The sequence below is a fragment of the Lagenorhynchus albirostris genome, chromosome 3 (genome assembly GCF_949774975.1).
Source record: "Lagenorhynchus albirostris chromosome 3, mLagAlb1.1, whole genome shotgun sequence".
Lineage (NCBI taxonomy): Eukaryota > Metazoa > Chordata > Mammalia > Artiodactyla > Delphinidae > Lagenorhynchus > Lagenorhynchus albirostris.
In genome coordinates, this window is record NC_083097.1 from 164,587,112 (window position 1) to 164,613,448 (window position 26,337).

At 48.9% G+C, this 26,337-nt stretch overlaps 1 protein-coding gene across 7 annotated transcripts in view; it reads left to right on the forward strand.

The window, feature by feature from the left end:
• Positions 1-26,337, forward strand: part of OLFM2 (olfactomedin 2) — a 63,956-nt gene that overhangs the window by 18,782 nt on the left and 18,837 nt on the right. For 2 of the 7 annotated variants that reach the window (XM_060145255.1, XM_060145257.1), the window contains one exon: positions 18,527-18,581. The exons of 4 other annotated variants lie outside the window; for them this stretch is intronic. The gene's annotated coding sequence lies outside the window, so the exon portion shown is untranslated. Of the gene's footprint in view, positions 1-18,526; positions 18,582-19,686; positions 19,707-26,337 lie in introns of those variants that run through there. One more of the 7 variants, XM_060145259.1, reaches the window with a different exon arrangement.

The window sequence follows — 26,337 nt, forward strand, 5'->3', positions numbered from 1 at the left end:
GGACCCTTTTCCTCATGGGAGGAACAGGGAGGGTCTGAGCAGCTATCAGCAAGAGGCTGTTGGAGGACTTCCCAGTAAAAACCAAAGTTCAAAATCTATGTGTTTTCTTGACAGTTTTCTGTGCAGGGGGGAAGGACCCCAATACTCAGTGTCAGTCAAGAGAGGCAAGGTAACACTGCCATAACAAGTGGCCTCATATCTCGGTGGTTTAATACTGCACAGGTTTATTTTGTGCTTGAACGATGTATCCATGTTGGCTGGAGAGCTCTGTCCATGGTCGTCATGGACCTGGAATGACGGAGGCTCTATGGTGACATGATCACTGAAGCAGGGAAAGGAAGGTCCAGCGTAGCCCCCACTGGCTCCTAAAGCTCTTCCCTAGAAGTGACACGTTACTTCTGCTCACATTCCATTGGCCAACACAAGTCACATGGCATGCTTAACCTCAAAGAGGGTGAGAAGTGTGGTCCTACTATGACCTGGACAGAGAAGAGCGGCCGAATATTTACGAACAACCCTAAATACACTACTGATCCCTCTTCCTCTTATTCTACAACAAGAATTCTCTTGGAGGGTATCTCCATTCATTCATTCACTCATTCATTTATTCAACAAATATTTATTGAGCACCTACTATGTGCCAGGCGCTATTCTAAGTGCCAGGGATATGACAGTGAACAAAACAGACAGAAATCCTTGTCTTTGTGGAGCTGACATTCTAGGGCAGGGTAGGGGAGAAATAAATAAGTATACAGATAAATTTATAATACATGGTGATACCTGTACTATGAAGAAGCATAGAGCAATATAAGGGGAGTGGAGAGTGCTGGGGGGGACTATTTTAGATTGAGTAGGTGACATTTGAGCAGAGATCTGAAGGAAGTAAGCAGAGGGAACAGCAAGTGCAAAGGCCCTGAGGTGGGAATATGCCTGAAATTTTGGAGAGTCAGTGAGGAAATCAGTGTGGCTGAAGCAGAGCGAGTGAGGTGGGAAAGTGAGAAGAGATGAGGGCAGGGAGGTGGTGGGAGCCACATCATGTTCGGGGGAGAGGGACTTGCAGGGATTTTAGATTTAACTTGCAACTTCTCATGCATTCCCTCTCCTCATTTCACGCTTTCCTTTTCAACATGCACTTTTAACCTTCTAACATTCACAGTGTAGTTGATATTTATTTTGTTGTCTGATTCTCCCCACTGTAATGTCAGCTCCATGAGGGCAGAGATTTTTTTAAAAATCCATTTATGTTGACAGTTATAGTTCCAGTGCCTGGCACTGGGTCTAGCACATAGTTGGTGTTCAATAAATACTTGTTAAGTGAATAAATGGGATGCCAGGAGGGTGCTAAGCAAAGGAGGGATGAGACTTAACTCAGGTGTTCACAGTTTTTCTCTGGCCCCTGTGGGGAGGACAGACTGTAGGAGGTGAGGGTGAGAGCTGGGAGACTGGGGAGGCGGCCACAGCACTGGTCTAGGTGAGTGATGATGGGGGCTGGACCAGGGCAGGGACCAAGGAGGTAGAGAAAAGTAGGCGTATTGTGGATTTGACCCACACCTGCCTATTCACCTGTTCCTAACTGTGGACTTAATGGCTTTTGCTCAAACACCTCAATATGTCAGGAAATATTTATTGAGCGCCTACTTTGTACTGGGAAGGGTCCTAGACTATGGAATATAGAAATGAATAATGCCCCAGCTTCAATCAGATCGCTGTCTCATCAACAGTACTTGTGACACGACATGGTATGTGTAGAGACAGAGATATTTCTGGAATGCTGTTGGGGCACAGAAGAGGGGCACTGAAATCAGCCAGGTTGCAATGGAAGTTTCTTGGAGGTGGTGATGTCCAACTGAGTCTTAAAAGTGGAGAAGGAACTGGCCAGGTGAAAACAGAGCAATGGCATTCCAGACAGAAAGAATAGCACGGACAAAGGCTCAGAAGTGAGGAACATCTTGTTGAGGACGGACACTGCAAGCTGTTCGGAGTTGCTGAAGACAATGTGCCAGGTTGGGAAGAGTGTGGAAGTGGCCTGAGTGGCCAGAGGGGTCCATGTCACAAAGGGATTTGGACTGAGGTGTCTGTACTTCATTCTGAGTGTCAAAGGATGGGAAACTTGAAGGGGTTTGGAGCAGGAAAAGAATATGAGGCTGTCAGTTGCATTTTTCAAAAGAGCTGATTGTTAGAAAATCCTTCTAGATTGTGAGTATGAAATTTATCTCATTTTAACATTTTCCTGTCTCACTTGCACCAAATCTAAACTCCTTACCCTGGCCCAACTTGGTAAGCCTCAGTTTCTTCATCCATAAAACGGGGATAATAGTAGATTGTACCATATAGCATTGTGTTCAGCCATGTGCCTAGCATGTGGAAGGTGCCTATAAGGTTCGCTATTATTATTATCACTAGACCCCTGCCTGAGTCTCAGATCTTGGATCACTCTTCTATCCCTTGCTGCTTTTCCTGCCTCTGGAACTTTTCACTTGTTCCCATCCTCTGGGAACATCCTTCCTCCAGTCCTCCCTCTAGCCAGCTCCTTCTCACCCCTCCTGTTCCAGCTCAAATGTCACCTGCTCAGAGACAGCTCCCCTGACCACCCCAGCTACAGTGTCCCCACTTTATTATTTGAACCTGTTCTATTATCTTCTCAGTACTCATAATGATCTGAAATCATCTTGGTAATTGTTTGTTTACCACCAACAGAACAGAAGTGCTATCTGAGTGAAAACTTTGTCCGTCTTGTTATTACTGGGATTTTCTCATTTGGGGCCATAGGTATTTCCTGAATGGTCTCAGTTCTGCCCCATGAGACCACTGCCCCTTTGTCCTCCCGGTGAAGCTTCTGAGCCTTGATGAGTATTTCTGTGACCACTTAGTCTTCTCCCATTGCTCAGAAGTGTCTGCTTCTTATAGTTTTTTTTTTTTTTATCGTGTCTTTGTTTCTCAACCCCTCTCTGTTTGAATGGATGTCCAACAAATGTGCACATTGTCACTTTCTCCATCTCTGTCTCTCGGTCTATGTCTGTCTGTCAGACATAGATCTTGCCACCAGAGAGCAGAGTCATCCCTGACTAGCAATCACTGAGCTCTTCTGTGTGCCAAGTCCTGTGTTGGGGGCTGGGGATACAGCAGTGAACAAGAGAAACTTGATCTCTTTCCTCACAAAGCTTGGGTTAATCAAGGAAGGCTTCCCTGAGGAGGTGATGTTTGCCCTGAGACATGAAGGATGAGTAAGAGTTGGGCGAAGACAGAGCTGGTAACGTGGAGGGAGAGAGGCCAAGAGAACAGGATGTGTGAAGGTGTTGGGATGGGATGGCAGGTGGTGTGTGAGGATCTGGCGAGTTAGGCAGATACCTGACTACCACTCCAGACCCCAAGCTTGATGCAACACATAGAAATGGCTTGAGATGCTGCCTTTGCCCATACGGTCGGCACCAACAACAGCACCATGGACAGCTACCAAGGGAGGTGGTCTGGGCTTTGGGGCTGCTTGAGTGTAGTTAAAACTGGCTTCCTCCTCTTCCAGAGGGAAGCTCTGGTTTCTGCGTCTTGGTGTCTTCATGCCCCCAGCATCCTTCTCACCTCCTGCCCTGGGCGGCTGACGCCTCTTTGTGAAACTCCAAGAGAGGAGCAACCGCAAAGCTGGGCGAGGAAAAAGCAGGCTTCTGGGGGAGGCTCAGGCGTTTTGAGAGAGTCTGATGTGGCGTTGGGTGTGTTTGTGTGTGGGAGTGAAGAAGTTGCCACTGGGAGATCTGAGGGACCAAGCTGGTTCTCAGTCCTTGTCTCTCTCTGTCTCAGCCTTGAGGCTTCTCTATTTTTAAACTTTGTATTTTGAGTCTGTCTCTGTGTGTGTGTCTCTCTCACATATCTCTGTCTCATTAGTTGTCTTTATTCCTCTCTGTCTTCACGATGTATCTACAACATATGATAGACTTTTGTTCTCTCTCTCTGCCTGTGTCTCATGTCTGCGTCTCTTTGCCTCTATCCTGCTCTCTGTTTTCTCTCCATCTCTGTCTTGTCTCTATCTCTGTCTCTAAGTCTGTTTCATCCTTTCTGTGTATCTCTATCTCTATGTGTCTCTTTTGTCTCTGGTTCTGCCATCTCTGCCTCTTTGTGTCTCTGTCACTATATCTCTTCCATCTCTGTCTCTCAGTCTATGTCTGTCTGTCAGGATTCTGTTTCTCTCTCTCTAGAATTCTGTTTCCATATCGCCATAGTTACTGTATCACGGTCCAGGACCCTGACAGGGAGTGGGGGAGAGACTCAAATTCTCAGACCTAAGAGAGCTCCTGAGACAGGACAGGGCCAGAATGTACGTTGGGTGTTGGGCAGGATTCAGTGAGTGGGACAGGATGAGCCAGACCTTGAAGGCCCTGGGGGGACAAGGGAGGAGATGTTTGTACCCCTGGAGATGCTGGGAATGGAGGCCGAGCTTTGATTTCAGCCCAGGGTAAAGGGTGGGTGGGTGCCCAAGCTCCAGGTGACCCTGTGCCCTCCCCCACCATTCCCACTCCCCTCTGCTGCCCAGGAGGGCATCCCTCTAGGACCCAGCCGCCAGGCCCCAGCGCTGGCTCCAAGATGGAACAGCTGTCTGGGCTGCAGCTGCAGAAGCTCATTTTGAACAAGGGAGATGATTGCAGGAGTGAGTGGGGGAGGGTGAGAGAAGGGGAGGGTTGCAAGGGCCAAAGAGGAACCAGGCTTGATTGTTGCTGCTGCTGCAGCGGGTAGTGTGCCCAGGAGATGGGAGACTGGGTGAGGCAGAAAAAGGCAGAGGGAGGTCTGTCGGCCCACGCGTGGCCCATCTGTCCCCACTTCTGGTCCTCCCTCGTGTGAAGTTTTTCTGCCTGTCTCTGGCTGTCTCTCCCTCTGGCTGTGTTTCAGAGCCTGCATCTCTGACTCTGCCTGTGTTTCTTATTGTGACACCTTCTGCCCTGTATTTCAGTTTCCCCATCTCCCTGTCTCTCTGGCTGCCACGCCGCCTGGATCTCTGTGTATCTCTGAGCCTCCTCGCCTGCCCCTCGGTGTTGTCTTCATTATCAGAAGCACGGCTAAGTCTCCAGCAGCCCTTCGGACTGCTCTTTCTTTTGTTGGCATTTCTGCGATACTCAGGGGTTGGAGACAAACAGAGATGGCAAATTCCCAGGAAATGATGGGATCGTGTCCTTCCATAAAGGGATAGTTACAAAGATATCTCAATTAGGACTAATGAATTAAGCGAGTCACTTCCCCTGCCCTCTCCCCAACCCTGAGGTCCCGCCGTCTCCTGGGAGAAAACCAGCCAATGACTGGATGACAGTCTGGTGCTCAGGTAGCGTCTCAGTGTTTAATTTATAACAGCCTTCTCCTTGCTGCCCTACAATCCATCGGGAATGGCAAGGTGGCCTCAGGCGCATAGACTCAGGCAGAGGCTGGAGACCTGCTGGTCCCCCGGAGCATGCAAAGGCATGTGTGCATATGTTGGAGCCTTCCCTGCATGTCAGGGCATGTTGTGGCATGTTTGAACATGTTGGGGTAGGTCTTCATGGCAAACATGTCCCTTCGTGTAAGGAGAGTCCGATGGCCACCAGGCATATCTGAGCACATGGAACATGTTGGAGCAGGTCAGAGCATGTCTCTCATGTGGGGAATGCCTGAGCATGAGGACCCCAACAGAGGATGTGGCAACGTGGCAGGTCACAGGGCACAGGATGGCTCCTATGCCATGCAGTGAAGGTCTGCACTTGCAGGTTAAGCATTTATCCTCAAGTGCAAGGCAAACTATGTCTTGCAGGACCTCCCTGGCAGGGATAACAGAGCCATAACAATATCTACAACTTCCAGGAGGAACTGGTCACCCCCACCCGCTGCCACCCCTGCAGCTGTTGCACTCTGAGTTTCCACATCCCCTTCAGCACTGGTGGGTCAGGAGAGTTGAGTTCCAGCTCTTTTTTTGTTGTTGTTGTTGCACCGCGTGTGATGTGGGATCTTAGTTCCCTGACCAGGGATCGAACCCGTGTCCCCTGCAGTGGAAGCGTGGAGTCCTAACCACTGGACCGCCAGGGAGTCCCCGAGTTCTAACTCTCGATGCACTATTTGCTCCTCTGTCCTCTGTAGTTTCCCTCCGCCAGTGCATGGCATCAGGGTCCCCATTTCCCCCATTGCTACAGTCCTACCAGGTCCCTTGGGATTACTTCTCACCTCTGCCTGCACCTTCCCACCCCACACAGTCTGTTGATGCAACCCTCAGTGTAGCTCCCATCAGAGTGATGCAGCCTAAGATATAATGACAAATCTGGAGATACAGTCCTTAGTGTGATGCCGGGGTAGTGTCGGGGCCATAAACTATCTTGAAATCTGACTTCAGTTCTGCAGACAGGCACTGGCTGGGACATTTGGTGCAGTGAGAAGGAAGAGAAATTTGCTCATTCTGGTGAATACATTCTCTTGCTATTCCAGGAAACAAGGATTCCCCAGACCTGTTGGCCGAAGCTGGCTCCATTAGCCCTTGTAAGTGTCATGTGACCTCAGCAGAACACCAGGCTTATTAGTAACGCATAAATTCTTCAGGAATATTTCAGGACTGACTGCAGTGCTAATGAGTTAGTCGGGGAGACCTAAGAGTGCAACTGACAGAATGTATACAGATGTCAGTTCCTACTGAGAAGAGTGTAGGAATGTTCAAGGCTACAGGATGGACACGAATGGACCTGGAGGATTATACATGGAAGGGTGCGGGGGTTCTTGAAGGGACACAGTTGCGTAACATGTTTGTGGCTTCTGGATAGACCTACACATATGTACGTGGCTGTCCAGAATGGCACACAGAGGGTTGTGGGTATGTAGAGGGGGGCATTCCCCTGTGTGATGGGCACACCGTGGCAGAGCTGTTTGTGGGTTTAGGCAATGTGCGTTTACATAGGTGGCTACTCTTTATATAAAGAGTCCTCATGCAGACTGACTTGTGGGCTCACAAATTGTGCACAGAATATATGGGAATAGAATGCTTGTGAACACGTCTAAATGAAGGGGATGTACACGGCTATGGACAACAGTGCAAGAGGCATGTATACTGGCATTTGCTCACTGGTGCACACCGGCATTCGCTTGCATTTACACAAACGTGCACCTATGCACATAGCTAGTCACTGATGTATCCAGATGTTCCGTATGTGTCCGGAAGGTAGATGCTCACAGGTGCCTGTGGATAAACATGGATGCCCACAGACAGTCACAGAGCCCCCTGTGGACCCCAGTACCCACATGCCACTATTTGGGGATGCAAATGACCAACTCCCTCGCAAATTCCCCAGATTCCTGGCAAAGTGAGATCTCAGAGCAACAAGAGTGACCTTAGAACTGCCCCCAGACCCTTTTTGGAGGACCACGGAAGGGATGTCTCAAGTCACACGAGTGCCTGGGTGACCCGGCAACGCCATCCAGGAACACAGAGCCCTGAGCCAGCCTCTCTCAGGCTTTCTTAGCTGAGATTCTCACCTGTTTGACATCCACCTTGCATAAGGGCCAATTATGGCAGCCAATGCTCAGAAGTGGCTTACAGTAGCGCCCAGCATGTTAAGGAGCATCATTACCGCTGAGTAGAAATGTTACTACCATTGTGAATATTCTCCTTGAAATGCAAAGAGATCCTGGTCCTCTGCATTTCAGTCCTGGCATCCACCGCAGTGTCCCACCAGCGTTTCAGCTTCATCTGTTTCTCTCCTGCTCTCATTGGAGAGAGTCAGTCAGTCCATTAAAGCCGTGGTTTCCTCTCCCACTGTGCACTCTTCCCTGACATCTCTCTTCATTCTCATTTGCCTCCAAGCATCACAGTTCCAGTCTGTCTGCCTGGGGGTGGGGGGGGTGTTAGAGAGTCTGTTTGGAATAGAGAGCCCCCTAAAATGGGCTGGTGAAATAGGAGCTTTAGATAAAGAATGGAGGGAGTCTCAGAAAACCCAATAGGTGGGGCTTTAGGGACTCGGAAGGCCGTCATTCACGCACTCATTTAGCAATTCAGTTAGCAAATATTTATTACCCACCTACTAGGAACCAGGTGGACAAGATAGACAGGGTGCTTGCTCTCGTGGAGCTGACATTTTAGTGGGAAGAGACCAGTAACACACAACGAGAACTTATCACCCAGTAAGAGCTCTGTGCAGACTTAAACCAGGGTGAGGGATGTGGTGGAGGTGGGGCTACTCTGGATTCAGGAGAAAATCCCCACTTTCCTGTCCTCCCCTCCACTCTGGGGGCCCTTCATTTCTGCACCCCTCACTTCAGCCTGCCCATGGCTCTGGTTTCTGCAGCCCCCAATCCCCCATGCACCTTCAGCTCCAGGGCCCCCCTGGCTCCATACCTTTTCATTGCTTTGACCTCCATGTTCCAATTCCATTTCCCTGGACTGGAGGATTTGTCTCTTTCAACTTGTATCAGGAATCCACTTGTTGTCCAATTTGCCAGACACCTTGGGCACTTGGGAGAGCAAATACGTAAACAAGTTCATTTTGGATAGATAAGTGCTGTAATAAAAATAACAAGAAGTAAAGTAATGTGACTGGGGAACCTCATTTTGTCAGGACACTGGGGTAGCCTCTCTGGGGAGGTGGCTTTTTTCCCAGCTTTATCGAGATATAATTGACGTATAACATTGTGTAACTTTAAGGTGTACAACAAGATGTTCTGATACATGTATGTATCACAAAATAATTATCACCGTAGGGTTAGTTAACCCCTCCATCACCTCACATAATTACCATTTGTGTGTGTGTGAGGTGAGAACATTTAAGATTTCTCTCTTAGCAACTTTCAAGTATATAATACAGTGTTGGTAACTAGAGTCACCATGCTATACATAATATCCCCAGAACTTATCCATCTTATAGTTAGAAGTTTGAAGAGGTGACATGTGAACACAGATGAGAAGGAGTCAGTGGTGGAAAGAACTGGGAGAGGAGCATTCTGGGAGAGGGAAGAGCATTCTGGGAGAGAGAAGAAGATTCTGGGAGGAGAGCATTCTGGGAGAGGGAAATAACTGGGAGAAGAGCATTCTGGGAGAGAGAAATGACTGAGAGAAGAGCATTCTGGGAGAGGGAAGAGCATTCTGGGAGAAGAGCATTCTGGGAGAGGGAACCACAGTGCAAATGCTCTGACATGGGAAGGAGCTTCTTGCCTTCTGGAAAGAGGACCAGGTGGATCTAGAGGAGGAGAGGATAAGGTCTTATAGCTTGGCAGGAGACACTGCATGCAGGGCCTCACAGGCCAAAGTGAGCTGTTGGGTTTTATTCTAAATACAGTGAGAAGCCACTTGACAAGTTGCAGTGGAGAGGGGAGCCATGATCTGATTCACATTGTGTAAAGATCCCTCTAACTTCTGTGATGGGGAATGGATTCCAGGGAGTGAGCATGGAAGCAGGGAGATCAAGGAGGAGGTGACTGCAATGGTCCAAGCAAAAGCCGGTGGTGGCTGGGCCGGGATTGAAGCATCCGGAATGGTGAACAGTGGGCAGACTTGGCACATGTCTTAAAGTAGAGCCATCAGGACTTGCTGATGGATCAGATGTTAGGGGTAAGAGGAAGTGAGGAACCGAGAAATGGGGTGATGTTTACAGAGAACCAGAGACCTAGGAAGCATTTCTAAAAGACCCCGGGGGGACCAGAGCAGACCAGATACCAGCTGGGTCACTCTGCCTCCTAATAACCAGGAAGATATAATGGCCTGAATCCCCTTCTAAGATCCATGGAAGGCCATTTATTCCCCAAGATTCCCCCACCCCCTGGAGGGCCTATATTCTCTTGGTCATCCCTGCCTCTGACTTCCTGCTTCTATGCAATTATTATTCTTCACTTGGTGTCTTGTGTCTTTTGGTCTCTGCTCTGACCTTTACCTGGACTGAGAGCTCAGTCCTTGAGGTCATGGAGAACCTCAAATGCCAGGGCAAGTCATCTAAACTTAATCCTGAAAGCATTGGGGCCATTTATGCAATCATTAATTTATTCAACAAGTACTTTTGAGGACCTACTGTGTGCCCTTGCTGGGAGATAAGATGATGAGCCAAGCAGTGCCTGGAGCCTCCTTTGAAACAGGGAGACAGGTAACGATCAGATATTCACAGAGAAATATAAATTGCAACTGTGATAACAGCTTGAGGAGAAGATTCTTGGTGTTATAGGAGATTCTAATAAGGGGATTTGATCTAATCTGGAAGGTCAGAGGAAGTAAGAGCTGAGATCTGAAGCAGAGAACAAAGGGTATTCCAGGCAGAGAGAATTGCTTATGCAAAGGCTCTGAGGTGAGGGAAAGTGTAGGCAGTATAACAGAGCAAAGAAGGCTTTGGAGGGGAAAGACGGTGTAGGATGAAAGCAGAGAGGTAAATAAAGGGCAGACCTGCAGGGCCTTGTGACTTTGTTGAGGAGTTTTATCTGTATCCTAAGAATAAAAGGTGTCTACCAATGAGGTTTTGGTTGGGAGAATGATATCATCAGATGTGCCTTATAAAATTTCCCTACCCTCCTACACTGTTGCTGGGAATGTAAGTTGGTGCAGCCACTATGGAAAACAGTATGGAGGTTCCTCAAAAAAACTAAAGATAGGGCTTCCCTGGTGGCACAGTGGCTGAGAGTCCGCCTGCTGATGCAGGGGACACGGGTTCGCGCCCCGGTCCGGGAGGATCCCACATGCCGCGGAGCGGCTGGGCCCGTGAGCCATGGCCGCTGAGCCTGCGCGTCCGGAGCCTGTGCTCCGCAACGGGAGAGGCCACAACAGTGAGAGGCCCGCGTACCGCAAAAAACAAAAAAAAACAAAAAAAAACAAACAAAAACTAAAGGTGTTATGGTTTTCTCAGGGTACCTAGAGTCTGTCGTACAGAGTGAAGTAAGTCAGAAAGAGAGAGACAAATACCGTATGCTAACACATATATATGGAATTTAAGGGAAAAAATGTCATGAAAAACCTAGGGGTAAGACAGGAATAAAGACACAGACCTACTAGAGAATGGGCTTGAGGATATGGGGAGGGGGAACGGTAAACTGTGACAAAGCGAGAGAGAGGCATGGACATATATACACTACCAAACGTAAGGTAGATAGCTAGTGGGAAGCAGCCGCATAGCACAGGGAGATCAGCTTGGTGCTTTGTGACCGCCTGGAGGGGTGGGATAGGGAGGGTGGGAGGGAGGGAGACGCAAGAGGGAAGAGATATGGGAACATATGTATGTATATAACTGATTCATTTTGTTGTAAAGTAGAAACTAACACACCATTGTAAAGCAACTATACTCCAATAAAGATGTTAAAAAAAAACAAAACTAAACTAAAGATAGAGTTTCCATATGATCCAGCAATCACACTCCTAAGACATAAATCTGGACATATTTGTCTGGACAAAACTATAATTCAAAAAGATAATGCACCCCTATGTTCATAGCAGCACTGTTTACAATAGCCAAGACATGAAAGCAACCTAAATGTCCATCAACAGATGAATGGATAAAGAAGATGTGGTATATGTATACAATTGAATACTTCTCAACCATAAAAAAGGATGAAATAATGCCACTTGCAGCAACATGGATGGACCCAAAGATTATCATACTAAGTGAAGTAAGTCAAACAGAGAAGGACAAATATCATATGGTATCACTTACATGTGGAATCTAAAATATGACACAAATGAACTTATCTATGAAACAGAAACAGCCTCACAGATACAGAGAACAGACTTGTGGTTGCCAAGGAGGAGGGGGTTGGGGAGGGATGGATTGGGAGTTTGGGCTTAGCAGATGCAAACTTATGTATAGAATGGATAAACAACAGTGTCCTACTGTATAGCACAGGGAACAATATTCAATATCCTGTAATAAACCATAATGGAAAGAAATACGAGGAAAAAAATTTCCCTGAGGCTCCCATGTGTGCAGTGGACTGGTAAGAGGAAGCGTAGAGCAAGGTAGACCAGATAGACTTTCTGAATTGTGAGGGTGGCTTGGACCATTGAGTGGTGATAGAGAGTGGAGAACCCTGCATGAGTTGTAAAAATATCTAGGAGTTAAAGTCAACCAGACTTAGAGAGGGAGTGGAAATGGGGGTGGGGATAATGCCTGGGTATCTGAACCACTAGCCTGGGGGGATGGAGAAGGTGACGTAGGGAGTATTGAATGAGAATTGGGCTCAAGAGAGAAGATCTTGCATTTCATTTTGAGAATGTTGAAACTGAGGTGCTTTTGAGATGTCCAAAGGTGTTGGGAGGAGGGGATCAAGGAGTCAGATGTATATATGGATTTGGAGTTCTAAGGACGTTAATGCATGCAAGTGATGATATAAGATTTGGTTAGAGGAAGCATCCTTAGAGAAAGATTGACGTAAAGAGAGAGCCTAAGGCTGAGTCTAAAGCAGTGGTTCTCAACCCAGAGATGATTTTGCACCCAGGGAGATATTTGGCAATGTCTGGAGACATTTTGTTGTCACAACTGAGAGGGGATACTAGCGGTGTCTAGTGGGTAGAAGCCAGAAACGCTGCTCAACATCCTACAATGCACAGAATTGTTATCTGGCCAAAATGTCAATCGTGCTTAGGTTGAGTTACCCTGGTCTAGAGTAACATTTAATGGCCAGGTAGAGGAAGATGAGCCTGCAAAACAGATGCACTGGGGTAGGAAGGAACCATGCAAACATATGTGATGGCAGCCAAGAGAAGGAAATATATCAAGAAAGAGAGAAGAGTCAACAGAGTTGAACCCTGCTGAGAGGTCAAGAGAGATGGTGGGCTGAAAAGCAACCACTGGATTTAGAAACGTAGAAGCCATGGGTGGACTTTGCAAGAACTACGTTGGTCGTATGATGGGGTCAGAAACTAGATAGGAGCAGTGGAGGTGCGAGTTCAGGAAGTGAGGAAATGGAGGCAGTTAGTGTAGGCAACTAAGAAGAGGAGCAGTAGACAGATGGAAGGAGGAGTCAAGTAAGGCGTTTTGTTTTTTCATAGGAGAGACTTGAGTTTATTTAAAATCCAATGAGAGGGCTTCCCTGGTGGTGCAGTGGTTAAGAATCCGCCTGTCAATGCAGGGGACACAGGTCCGAGCCCTGGTCCGGGAAGATCCCACATGCCGCGGAGCAACTAAGCCTGTGCGCCATAACTACTGAGCCTGCACTCTAGAGTCCACGTGCCACAACTACTGAACCCACGTGCCACAACTACTGAACCCATGTGCCACAACTACTGAGCCCGCGAGCCATAATTACTGAAGCCTGAGCACCTAGAGCCCGTGTTTAGCAACAAGAGAAGCCACGCAATGAGAAGCCTGCGCACCACAACGAAGAGTAGGCCCTGCCCGCCGCAACTAGAGAAAGCCCGTGTGCGGCAACAAGGACCCAACACAGCCAAAAATAAATAAATAAAATAAAATAAAATGCCTTGGAAAAAAAGAGAAAGTTCGCTTGAGAGGGAGAGATTAAATATGTAAGATAAAGACAAGTAATATGATAGATAGATAGGTATAGACAAGAGACAGATAAATGCAATACCTTGTATAAGAAGGCAGAAGAGGACCAAGGTGAGAAAAGCTGCGTGAAGGGCAGCTCCTCCACTGTAACAGGAGGGAGGGGCTGGGATGGGGCAAAGGTTTGTAAATTATGTCAGGGGAGAAGAGGGGGTTCCATTTTATGGCTCTTATTTTCCCTGGGAAGTCAGGGAACGTTGGAGGGGAACGGAGAATGTTTTGAGCCTTCCAATGTAGCTGGAATTGCCCGTGATGGTGTGCAGGCCTTCCCCATGGTACACACCCATGAAGAAAGCCCTCTTCCACGTCTCTTACTGAACTCCTGTCCTGAGGTTTGGCATATGAGCCTAGAGAGAGATCAGATGGGGAGTGGGGTGTCCAACTCCAATATTTATGAGGTAAGACTCGTGATGGGTTCTCGTAAAGTCCCCAACTCTTGAAGATTAATGCTGTTTGTAATAACTTATCAAGAAAGCCTTGTAATAATCCTTGAAAGACCCGTAAAATCCACTCTAGTGAATTTTAGATAATGGCATTGGAAAAATAAAATCCCCCTACCCTTGTTAATCCTGGAACACACCAATCATTTGCAGTGGACATTCATTCAAGAGGCCTGAGCACTTGTGAGGGAAGTGATCCATGAGTGGGGAGACGCCCAGGAAGAGGAAACTTCAGCTGTTGATTTCCCACCTGTTGTTGAAAGCTGAGCTAGGGCAAGGTGGGCTCAGATACTAAGATAGATCTGGGGGAAGCTGGGTTCTGAGATAGATCAGGCTCAGCTCAGGTCCTGAGACTGGAGAGTATTTCAAGTCCTGGGGCAGAGCAGAGATACACCCCTGAGGTCTTAAGATACTCCGTGGTTGACCCTGAGACAGGAGCCGAGGAATGAATCCAAGTCCTGGGTGAGTCAGGGCTACAATATGAGTTTGAGAGAGACAAGGCCAAACCCTGGTCCTGGGATAGACAAGAGTTGAACCTGAGTCCTGAGATGGTCCAGTGCTGAACCCATATCCTTAGAGAGACCAGAGCAGAGCTTACGAAGATACAGACAGAAAATGGGCTTCTCTTGGGAAAGCTGGAGAGAGCAGGCTTGCCCTCAGGGGATCTCCCAACCTGTTGAGCCACTTTGCTCTAACTGGTGAGTACCTCTTTGATTAATGTCCATTGTAAATGACACGGCATATCCCAGGACTAATGAGGGGGAGTGAATTTTATTTGCCGATGCCGGGTCATCCTAGGACCCAAGTCGGAGCCAGCTCAGGCCCATAGGCCTAGAAACACGTTCAGCAGAGCTGACAGCTTGGGAATGCCCAGGGTAGCCAAGCCTCCCCTCCCTCCCTGTTTTTTGTTTGTTTGTTTTCGTTTTTGCTTTTTTGTTTGTTTGTTTGTTTTTGTTTTTCGGGGTTTTTTGGTCCTGCCGCACATCTTGCAGGATCTTAGTTCCCTGACCAGGGATCAAACCTGGGCCCCGGTAGTGAAACCACCGGAGTCGTAACCACTGAACTGCCAGGGAATTCCCCTCCTTCCGTATTGACTGTGACCACTCTGATGGAGACTACAGTGACGCTTACACTTCACACAGGCTCATCACACACAGGGGCTCATGCATTCACACTGCAACAGATACACACACAGAGCACACAAACCCATGCATGTGCCTCAAACACACAGCAACACGCTTTGCACAAATACGCACATTGATACAGCTGCCATATACAAATCCTCACACACACACACACACACACACACACAGAAGCACAGACCGCATCACAAATACACTACCAGCCAGCCAAGGCAGTGCATTCAGACATAGCCTCCCACACCGTAGTCATAACACTTTCATATGTACAACAGTGGCACTACTCTAGGGGACGTGGTGTTCTCTGAGAACAGTGCCCCCAGGAGTTGTGCGTGCAGTGCCTCGCCATTCACATTCACATTTTCTTACCCACCTGCAGAGTCTTGCACAGACTTACTCAGTCCCTGTTTATACACTGATATGTGCAGTTGCATACAGTTGCTGATGCTTTCACACTTAAGCCTGTACATGGCTACAGACTCACGTGTGTTCTTGGCCACACGGACACAGACGTGCCACTCGTCCATCTCACGCACTCTCAGGCTCTGTGCTAGTCAGCGTAGGCGAGGCTGTGCTGCGTAACACACAGTCCCCAAGTCTCAGGGGATTAGCATGACCAAATGAGCGATTGCTCATGCTACATGAGGGCTGGCAGGGGTCTCTGCCTTGTGTGGCCACCTGCTGGAGGCTTCTCATCAACACACAGTTCCGCAATTCCTGAGGCAAGAACGTGGCAGATCACACGCTGGATGTTAGAGCTCTTAGCCGGAGGTCACTTCCATTCACATGGCGTTGGCTAAAGGAAGTCCCAGGGCCACATTGGAGAAGTACAGTCCTATCATGTGCCCAAGAGAGAACTGGAAATTGTGTGAACAGTTCTATCAGCTGTCACAGTCTCTTACACATTCGAAGAGTTAGACATTCACAGAGGCAGGCCCATACGTGCACATTTTATTTTTCCCATATGGACTAGTCTTTGGCACCTGTTCTCCTCCATGGGACGAGGCAGCAGGCCACACGTGCCCTGCCCATAGTTTGCCTCCAGAGCTCCATTGTTTCATGGCACATCTGAGGGGTCTTCTGCTCCCTCCTGAGCTGCGGAGTCTCAGGGTAACAAGTTTCCAAGCCCGTGCTGTAGTCAGAGCTGAGAAAACAGCATACATACCTTCTCTTCCCCCTGCGGAAGAAGAATAATAGGCATTGGGGGATCTCCGTATTGGCCGAGAACCTTCCCCATCTTGCCAACTGCAGCTTGGAAAAGGAACCCCGAGGGGAGAAGGCTATTCCAGAGAGACCCCAGTCCTCTCCATCCACGTGTCCTCCCATCGCCACCAGGACCCTCTCCTTCCCCTCTCACGGCCCGCCCCACTCCTCCTCTGACTACTTAAATATTCCAAGGCAGGAAACTCATGAATATTTATAAAGGCCTGACAGTGAGGGAGATTAAAAAAAAAAAATTGGGAATCTATGAACCAGGATCCGTCTATAAATAATCAGGCCCGTGGCTGGCGGGGCTCTTCCCTTACCCACCACATTCCTTCGACTTCAGGTCCAGCCCCATCCAAGCCTCCTAGAGCTACCCCTTCTCACTCCCCCCTCTACACACACAGCTTGGCTGTGGTTACGTGAATCCACATCGTCTGGTGCACTGTCACACACACACACACACACACACACACACATTCCCACACAGCTGAGCACACAGACACACATTCACACCTGCCTGGGATCTAGCCCATTACCTCCTTTCCACACAGAGACACGCACTTGCAAAATCGGCCTGAACATGTCCAGGCGGCCTCTTCCTGTGTCCATGTTCAGACAGATACAGGCATTTAGGCTCAGACCCGCACACACAGCACAAAGTCGCACACAATCACACACACCCGAAGAGATGCCTGTGGACCACTCCCTTAACCGCAAGCCAAGCATGGCGTTTCCCCTCAGTGGGCCTCGGTGTCCTTATCTGTGTAGGGGGACACTCAGAGTCCCTGCCTCATAGGGAGTTGTGAAAATTTTTTTAAATTAAATTAATTTATTTATTTTTGGCTGCGTTGGGTCTTTGTTGCTGCACGCGGGCTTTCTCTAGTTGCGTCTAGCTGGGGCTACCCATCGTTGAGGTGCGCAGGATTCTCATTGCGGTGGCTCCTCTTGTTGCAGAGCACAGGCTCTAGGCTTCAGTAGTTGTGGTGCATGGGCTCAGTAATTGTAGCACACGGGCTTAGTTGCTCCGCAGCCTGTGGGATCTTCCCAGACCAGGGATCAAACCCGTGTCTCCTGCATTGGCAGGTGGATTCTTAACCACTGCGCCACCAGGGAAGTCCCGGGAGTTGTGAGAATTTTTTAAAGTAAAAAATGGATACCTGTTGTGGTCAAGGTACTATTCTAGGTACTGGTGAAACAGCAGTGAATAAAAACAGATGAAGATCCCTGCCTGACATTCTGGAGGGGAACAAAACATTAATGCATAAATGATGTAGTGTGTTGGAAGCTGATAAAGAAAAGAAGGCAACGGGTGGTGCTGAGACATTCGTAGTTCTGACTGGAGCAGAAGGGGCGTCAAGGAGGCCTTTTGAAACAATGACATTAAATAAAGGAGTTGGAAGGACATTCCAGGCAAGGGGAATAACGGGTGCAAAACCTCATATAGAAGCGTGCTCGGGGTGTTGTAGGAACAGAGAGGAGGCCTGTGTGGCTGGAGCAGTGAGTGAGGGGGAGCATGGAGGAGGCGAGGGCAGGGATGGGACAGGCACCGACTGTGCAGAGCCTTGTGGGCTGCAGGAGGACTTTGGCTTTTACAAGTGAGGTGGGAGTCATAGAGGCTTCTGAGCAGAGGAAGAATATGATCTGACTTGTGCTCACAGGCGCCCTCTGGCTGCTGCAGGGGGAACATACTGTAGGCGGCGAGGGTGGGATCCAGGGTACCAGGGCAGAGAAGACTGCACCAGGAAGATGCCCATCCAGAGCGGGAAAAGTGCATAGATTCCGATTGTAAAGAGGTAAGAGAAAGAGACAGTTAAAGCTGTCTCCAAATGAATGCATTTAAAGGATTCATTCTTTATTTCCAGAAATGTTTATTGAGCACCTACTGGGTGCCAGGCACCGTTCTGGCTTGAGGACACAGCAATGAGCAAAGCAGTAAACATCCTTTGGATGCTGCCCTTGGAATGTTGACAGCATCACGGGGCAGACAGAGGAAGCAAGATAAATTTTAATGTAGGGTCAAGGGGCAGTACATTTTATGCAATAAAACGCAGCTGAGGGGCGAGCCTTGGGGAGTGATAGGGGCTGCACATTGTAGGTTGGGTGGACTGGGCAGAACTGGGGATACATTTTGACACGAGAGCTGTTATCAGGATTGGTTGATAGATGGCGTATGTAGGTGGAAATGACAGAACCTGGTGCCTGGGTGTGAAGATGAGCTTTGAAGGGACACCCACATAAATACCCTCTTCTGTTGAATGTTCATTGTTTTCCCCCATCTTAGGTTGGGTTCCTGAGAAGCAGAACCCAAGACAGGGATTTGGAGCACATGACTAATTGTGAGTGGAGGGTAAGGGAAGTGGGACCAGGGAAGGGGACTCGGGTACATTCCAGGCTTGGCCTGATCCACAGGGATGGGGGGAGCTCTGGAACGTAAATTGTACCGCAGAGGGATGGGCTTTTGGACCCCTGCATCAATCATTGGCTGCTCCTGGGGGTGGGGGATGCCTCTGAGGCATCTCCAGTTTGTGGTAGCTCCCCAGAGCCAAGGGCAGGTCTCCAGAAAAGGTCACCAGTGCTAGCTGTGAGCCCCCACTCTCAGCAGCTGTGGGGTGTGTGTGCCCCATTATAAGAAGATTTAGGCAGAGCCCCAAGAGTATTGCCTACACCCCCAGGCTCCAACAAAGAGGGTCATGGGAGCACCAGGCATTTATGCCAATCACAGCGCAGATGTCTGACACCAGAACCTGTTCTCAGCTCTCTCAGGATGAAAATCAGGCCAACTTGGCACTGGGGCTCCCCTCACACAGCTGAGATCCTTTCCGGATTCATTAACTGCTCGAGACTCAGCTCTCCACTGCCCAGACTTGCCTGGGAATTGCAGAAGGGAGCTGTGAGGAAGAGATGCAGCCCTGAAACAGATCCGAGTAGCTCATTTCATTCTCCCATGGTCCTGTAGGAAGGCACTGCCATCATGCCCATTTTGCAGATGTGGAAATGGATGCACAGAGAAGTTAAATCACTTGCCAAGGTCACACAGCTAGAAACCAGAGGAGCCAGGATTTGAACTCAAGTCGTTAGGATCTGGGGTCTATGTGCTTCTGAGCTACATTCAACTGACTTAGACCCCACGCCCCCTTCAAAACCCAAAGCCCCTGTATCCACCCTGAGAGGAGTGGGAAGAAGGGAGGAAACCCTGAGAGAATAGAACAGAGAATATGTGAAGGGTGGGGGAGAAAGAGGTCACCTGGAGGACTTGGAGTGGGCAGGAGGCACTCATTCATTCATTCATTTGTTCGTTCATTCATTTACTCCTTCATGTCCTGGTGATGCCTGCCTACTCTGTGCTGGTGTTGGGACCTCAGTGGGAACGAGCACCCAACTCCACCCTTTTGGAGCTCAAGGTCTGATAGGGCACGCAGACACTCATCCAGGCAAGAAAATGTATCAAATATAAGAACCTTGTAAGAGGGAAGGGGTAGGGATTTTGGAGACACACACAGAGGGGATTCTGACCTGTCTGCGGGGATGGGGGAGGCTTTTCAGAGGTGGTAATGTTTACTCTGAACCCTGAAGGATGCAGAGAGTTTGGACAGCCCTGGGGTAGTTGGCAGGAGGATGGCAGAGTAGAAACACCAGCATCTCTACAGCGCCATGGAACTGGGTTTGTAATTCTAGCTCTACTATTTAATATACAGAGCAAGCAGCACCACCTCAGTGTTTAAAAAATATTGTACAAATATTTATTGAACACCTACTATGTGCCAAGTGCTGTTCTAGGCATTGGGAACATGGTAGTGACCAAGATATAAGGTCCTTGTATTTGTACACTTCTCATACACTACCCCAGCTAACAAATGTATATAGTATGATTTCTTCCACGACAAGTACAGGCAGGGAGATGGGGACTGAGAAGATCTTTAAAGAGGTAATCAGGGAAGGCTTCTTGAGGAGGTGACTTTTTCTTTTCTTTTCTTTCTTTCTTTCTTTCTTTCTTCTTCTTCTTCTTCTTCTTTTTTTTTTTTTGGCCATGCTGCATGGCTTTCGGGATCCTAGTTCCCCGACCAGGGATCGAACCCAGGCCCCTGCAGTGAAAACGCCAAGTCCTAACCACTGGACCACCAGGGAATTCTCATAAACTTAGGTGACTCTTAACTATGGATAAGAAGGATCCAGCATTATCACTGTTCCTTCAAAGACTTATTATTGTGAGGCATGAAATGGGACAGTTGACTGAAACAGATCCTCCCTAAGTGTGTAGCTTCGTAGTTAAGACAACTTTAGAGAGAGGCAGGCTGGGCCCTGAGTCCTGTGGGCTGGTCATTTACATGGTGTCCCTCAGATTCATTCCTTGCCCTCCCATTGTTTTTGGTATCAGAGGGGGGTTGACCCCTGAAAACTACATTTCTCAGATTCCCTTGCTCACTGGCTTCCTGTTAGACTTGGCCAATGGGAAGCCGTGACGGGAGTTGGAGGCGGGAGGAAGAGAGAAGTCAGGGGATTTCTACCCCTGTTTATTTGCTGCAGGCAGTGGCCTTGTTTTCCCCTCCTTGGGTCCAGCTCCACTAACCCCCTTTGCCCTGCCACCCTGCAGCAGTTTCTTCTTCTTCTTTTTTTTTTTTTTTTGGTCACAACGCGTGGCATATGGGCTCTTAGTTCCCGACGAGGGATGGAACCCGTGCCCCCTGCAGTGGAAGCACAGAGTCTTAAGCACTGGACCGCCAGGGAAGCTCCCAACCCTGCAGCTTCTTACAGTTGCTATTCTTTTGATCACTTCACCTTCCGCACCTACCCCATCCAGCCCTTCTGGCTCCTTGGCACCGCACTCCCCATATTAAATTCCCTCCATGGAACCATCTAGCATAGCTTCTGTCCCTCAACAGACTGATGGCATGGTAGGCTCTGCCCCCTGCCTTTCCTCCCTGACCTTCAGCTTAGGACACCCCCTACATCCCACAACTGTCGGGAGGTGAATGGAGGTGATCCTATCAGGAGCTGACCTTCTACAGTTCTTACGACGTATGGTTTGAAGCTCTATGTGCTCAGGCACTCGTTTACCTCCACCACAACCCTAAGAGGTGGGTGCTGCTGTTAGCCCTGTTGTTTTGTTTGTTTGTTTTGTCTTCGTTGCTGCGCACGGGCTTTCTCTAGTTGTGGCAAGTGGGTGCTACTCTTCGTTGTGGTGCGAGGGCTTCTCATTGTGGTGGCTTCTCTTGTCGCAGAGCACGGTCTCTAGGTGTGCGGGCTTCAGTAGTTGTGGCTCACAGGCTCAGTAGATGTGACGTGCGGGCTCTAGAGCGCAGGCTCAGTAGTTGTGGCACACGGGCTTAGTTGCTCCGTGGCATGTGGGATCTTCCCGGACCAGGGATCGAACCCGTGTCCCCTGCATTGGCAGGCGGATTCTTATCCACTGTGCCACCAGGGGAGTCCCGGCCCTGTTTTATATATAGGAAACCGAGGCACAGTGAGGTTCAAGGCCCTTGCCCAAGGTCACATGGCTGGGAGGTGGCACTAGGAAGTCCCTCACGCACGCATATGCCTGCATAGGACCTGGCACACGGACGGCACTCGGTAAGGCTGGTGATAATGATAATCATTACATGTAGAGCTGGTCTCTGCTGAGTGCCAAGACTGGAGGTGATGCTGAAACTCCACCTTGGACCAGTGCAGGAGCCGGCAGTCACAATGCATGCTGACTGAGGGTCCTTCTGGGACCCATGACCTGGTAGAACAATCCTCGGGCTCCTGCTGGCTCCTGTCCCAGCCCTGGTGGAGAGGGGGCAAAGGGCCTCTCTACAGCAGCTTTGGCTGGGAGCAGCTGCTCTGTGCTTAGCCAGGATCGATTTCCCTTCAAGCGGGCCATTCACACTAACAAAGGGCTCCGGTGACCCAGGTGGCCATCACTGCCTCCTGCCCTCCCAGCGGAGGATGTGCCTCGCGGCCGGAGCTGTTTTCTTTGAGATCCATTTCTTTGAAAGCTCTGGCAAACTTCAAAGGATGGGCCGAGTCAGCCCCGCAATGTGCTCACCTGAACCTTGCTGGTGGATTTCTCTGCCTCTCTGTCTTGCTCTAACCAGCCCACCCTCAATGATCTTCCTGACCAGGTCTTTTCTCTGCTCACACATGGTTATGGGCTGAACGGTGTCCCCCCACACCCCACCCCACAAATTCATAAGTTGAAGTCCACACCCTCAGGACCTCAGAATATGACTGTACAGTTAAGCCCCCTCTATACAAATGAGTTCTGTTCTGAGATCATGTTCGTAAGTCCAACAAAGTTAGCTTAGGTACCCAACTAACACAATCGGCTATATAGTACTCTACTGTCATAGGTGTATAATACTTTTCACACAAATAACACATAAAAAACAAACAAACACGAAAAATAAAGAAAACATTTTTAATCGTACAGTACAGTACCTTGAAAAGTACAGTACAGTACCAGCTACATCACCACTGTTTTACACTTGCTTCCGGTCATCCTGGGCTTGACATCCTGGGGAGATGCCCAGAGGAGCCACCAGTGTCAGGAGAGGAACGTTGCCACCGTGAAACCATTGCTTGGCAGGAAGGGAACCAGGGGATTCAATACACCAGACTCTTTCCTCTGTCCGCCCCCCACCTCAGTCTCCTGTGGTCACGCTCACTGGCCAGACGTCGCTGGAAGCTGGAGGGCGGGGGCTTCTGGGAGGTGGAGGCTGCAGGGGTCAGCCTCCCGGAGCACAGAGCCGATGGAGAAGTGGGGAGAGAGGACCTGGAGGGGCAAACAAAATATCCAGCTTATCTCCTGGCCTCCCGATTTGAGCTTCAAATTCTGCACCATCTTCTCCCTACTGTTGTAGAATCTTGGCGAGAACAGGGATCTTTGCCTATCCTGTTTGCTGCTGTGTCTCCAGTACCCGGCACAGAGTAGGTGCTCAATCAGTATTTGTGGGATGCCTTTGCCCATGCTGTTGCCTTTGCCTGGAACCCGTGTAACCAGGCTCCGCAGCCATCCTCTGCTCTTACTTGTGCTGGCTCCATCACGGCTTTGTCGCGCTGTTTTATAATCGCCTCTTTGTCTCTCAAATATCTTAGCTCCCTTAATCCTCAAAACACCAGCTTTGTCATCACTCTTCTCCGCTTTGAGGAAATTGAGGCGCAGAGAGAGTAACTCGCCCAAGGTAACCCAGAGCCAGGATTTAAATGCAGACTGTCTGAGCCCCAGATACTGGGCTGCCTTTTTGGTTCCCCGTCAGCATCTATTTGCCTTTTTTTTTGGCTGCGCTGCACAGCTTGCGGGATCTTAGTTCCCCGACCAGGGATTGAACCCTGATCCTGGCAGTGAAAGCACCGAGTTCTAATCACTGGGCCACCAGGGAATTCCCTCTGTTTGCTTATTTTCATGCCATGATCAATTTTATTGCACTCATGTGTATATTACATTGCCGATGTTAAGCTATTCGAATACACTAACAACAACCTCAATGACATCACTGCTATTCTTAGCTCCATATCACTAGTGGGGAAACGGAGGCCCAGGGTGGCTAAGTCACTCGCCCAAGGTCACACAGCAGAGCTGAGATTGGAACCCAGGCGACCTGGCTCCAGATTCGGTGCCCTAAATGACCATGCTCTGTTGCCTCACCTTGGCTGGGGGAATTGAATGCCTGTCTTTGAAATCCTGAATGTGAGTCCAAGGTGTAGCCAAATGATAAAAGGTTTGGACCCCAAATTAACTTGCCACCCCCAGTGGCGCACACAGAGCCCACGGAAGTCAGTTTTCAGGCAGTGCTTATGCCTGGCTGTCTCTGTGAGTTATTAGCCAGCAGATCGGGCCCCTGTCACCTCCTGGCCACACTGTCCAGCCTTCAAGGGCTCCCTCCCTCCATCCCCCACGTGGGAGCCTCATAGCAAACACCTTCATTTTGTGCAGGGGCGTCCTGGCACCCGGCGTGAGATCCCTGAGCCAGCCAAAGAAGGTCAGCTTCCACCGTGACGACCTTTTCCGTGCACCGATGGATTGATTTCAGAAATCCAGCTCCAGCCAATGGGCCCATCCCCTACTGCAGGCACTGATGGCTGCAAATTTATGCCCAAGCCAGAAATTGAATTCCTATAGGTCGAGAGAATTGTCAGAAAAGCTCATCCAGGCTCATTTTTACTTCTGACAAACGTCAGGAGAGAGATTAAACCTGGGCCGGTGTCTTCCAGCAGCAGGGACTGTGGTGGCGGGGAAATGACCTTGACGTGGGTATTTTTCTTACATTCCCTGGCTTCACCTTGGCCTCCCAGAGCTGAGAAATAAAAAGCAACCGGACCCACAGGCCTGTGTGGTTGAAGGGAATTCCCATTTCTGACCAGCTAATATTCAAAAGGGGCAAGCTCTGTGTACCCAAAGGCAAGTCTCTTGGTCCCTGTGGCAAATGTTGAGCCATTCAGAGGGATGGGAATCACGTGACAGCCAGGCCACTTCCTGCACCAGGTCCTGAGGGCAACTTTACAAGGTTCTAATTAATCTTCCCTGTGCTATGACAAAGAGGACATAAAAATGTGGATAATGGGATGGGACTACCCTGGTGGTCCAGTGGTTAAGACTCCGCATTTCCACTGAAGGCGTTGCAGGTTCGATCCCAGGTCAGGGAACTAAGATCCCACATGTCGCACAGCGAGACCAAAAGATTTCATTTTAAATGTGGATAATTCCGTAGCCCCTCACCCCTACTCTGCCGCCTGCCCCAAGGCCGGGAAGGAAGAAACAGAAATCAAATGATAGCTCTGGGAAGGAAGAATCCCTGTCTTGCTAGAAAAAATCTCTCTCACTTGCCTTGAAAAATGAGACGTCTGATGCGAATGTAGCTGCTTCCCTTTGGTACAAAAGCCCCTAAATATTAAAGAAATGAATCCTTGATGTCTACAAAGAAAGGATCAAAAACGAAACTTTCTGAAAGGAGAAGAGCTTTTATTTCGCTGTGAACCTTTCTAGATGTGGCCTCTGGCAGGGATGCCTGCAGAACATGGAGTGCGGGAGGATAAAGAAATAAATGACTGCCGTTCTTGTATTCATTCATTCATTCATTCATTCAGGAAGTGTCTGTGAAGCAGCTACTGCATGCCAGGTATTGGGCTGTGAGCCAGGGAAACCTCAGGGAGAAATTAGGGTCTGCTTCCCGCCCTTCAAAGCTGGTGGGGCATTCTACAAAGTCTCTGACCTGTAGTCCTCAAAACTGCCAAGGTCATGAAAAGCAAGGAAAGATGAAGAAACTATTACAGACCAGAGGAGATTAAGGAGATGTGACAACTAAATGCAATGTGCAATCCTAGGTGGGATTCTGGACCAGAAAAGACATGAGTGGAAAAACTGGAGGAATCTCAATAAAGTCTGGAGTTTAGTAAGAGTGATGAACCAACGCTGGTTTCTTAGTTGTGACAAATATGCCATGGATATATAAGATGTTAACAACAAGGGAAATCGGGTGAGGGGCGTATGGAAGTTCTCTGTCCTGTCTTTACAATTTTCCTGTAAATCTAAAATCCTTCTGGGACTTCCCTGGTGGTCCAGTGGTTAGGAGTCCACGCTTCCACCGCAGGGGACGCGGGTTCAATTGCTGGTCGGGAACTAAGATCCCGCCTGCCCCACAGCGCAGCCAAAAAATAAAATTAAAAATGATCCATTAAAAAATAATAATTAAAAAGGTAAAAAATAAAATACTTCCAATATAAAAAGTTTATTTAAAAAAAAAGTTAGCAGGGGACATGGAACGGTTCTAGAACAGTGCTGGTTCCGTGAATTGATATAAAAGCTCCCACTGACTGGGCAGTCACAATGTACCAGGCACCGTGACTGACTCCTGACATGTACCAATTTCATCATTTTCACAAGAACCCTGTGAAGCCTGGCCGTTATTATCCCAACTTTTAGATGAGGAAATGGAGAGGTTAAGAAAGGCACAGAGGGGTTAAGCTACTTGCCCAAGGTCACACAGGAAGGAGTAGATCAGAATTTGGACTGAAGCAGCCTGTGTGATAAGATCTACAGCTGGCTGTTCATGCACAGTATTTACTGAGCAGTTACTATACCCTTCAGAGGCTGACCAGAGAAACAACTCTTCTAGG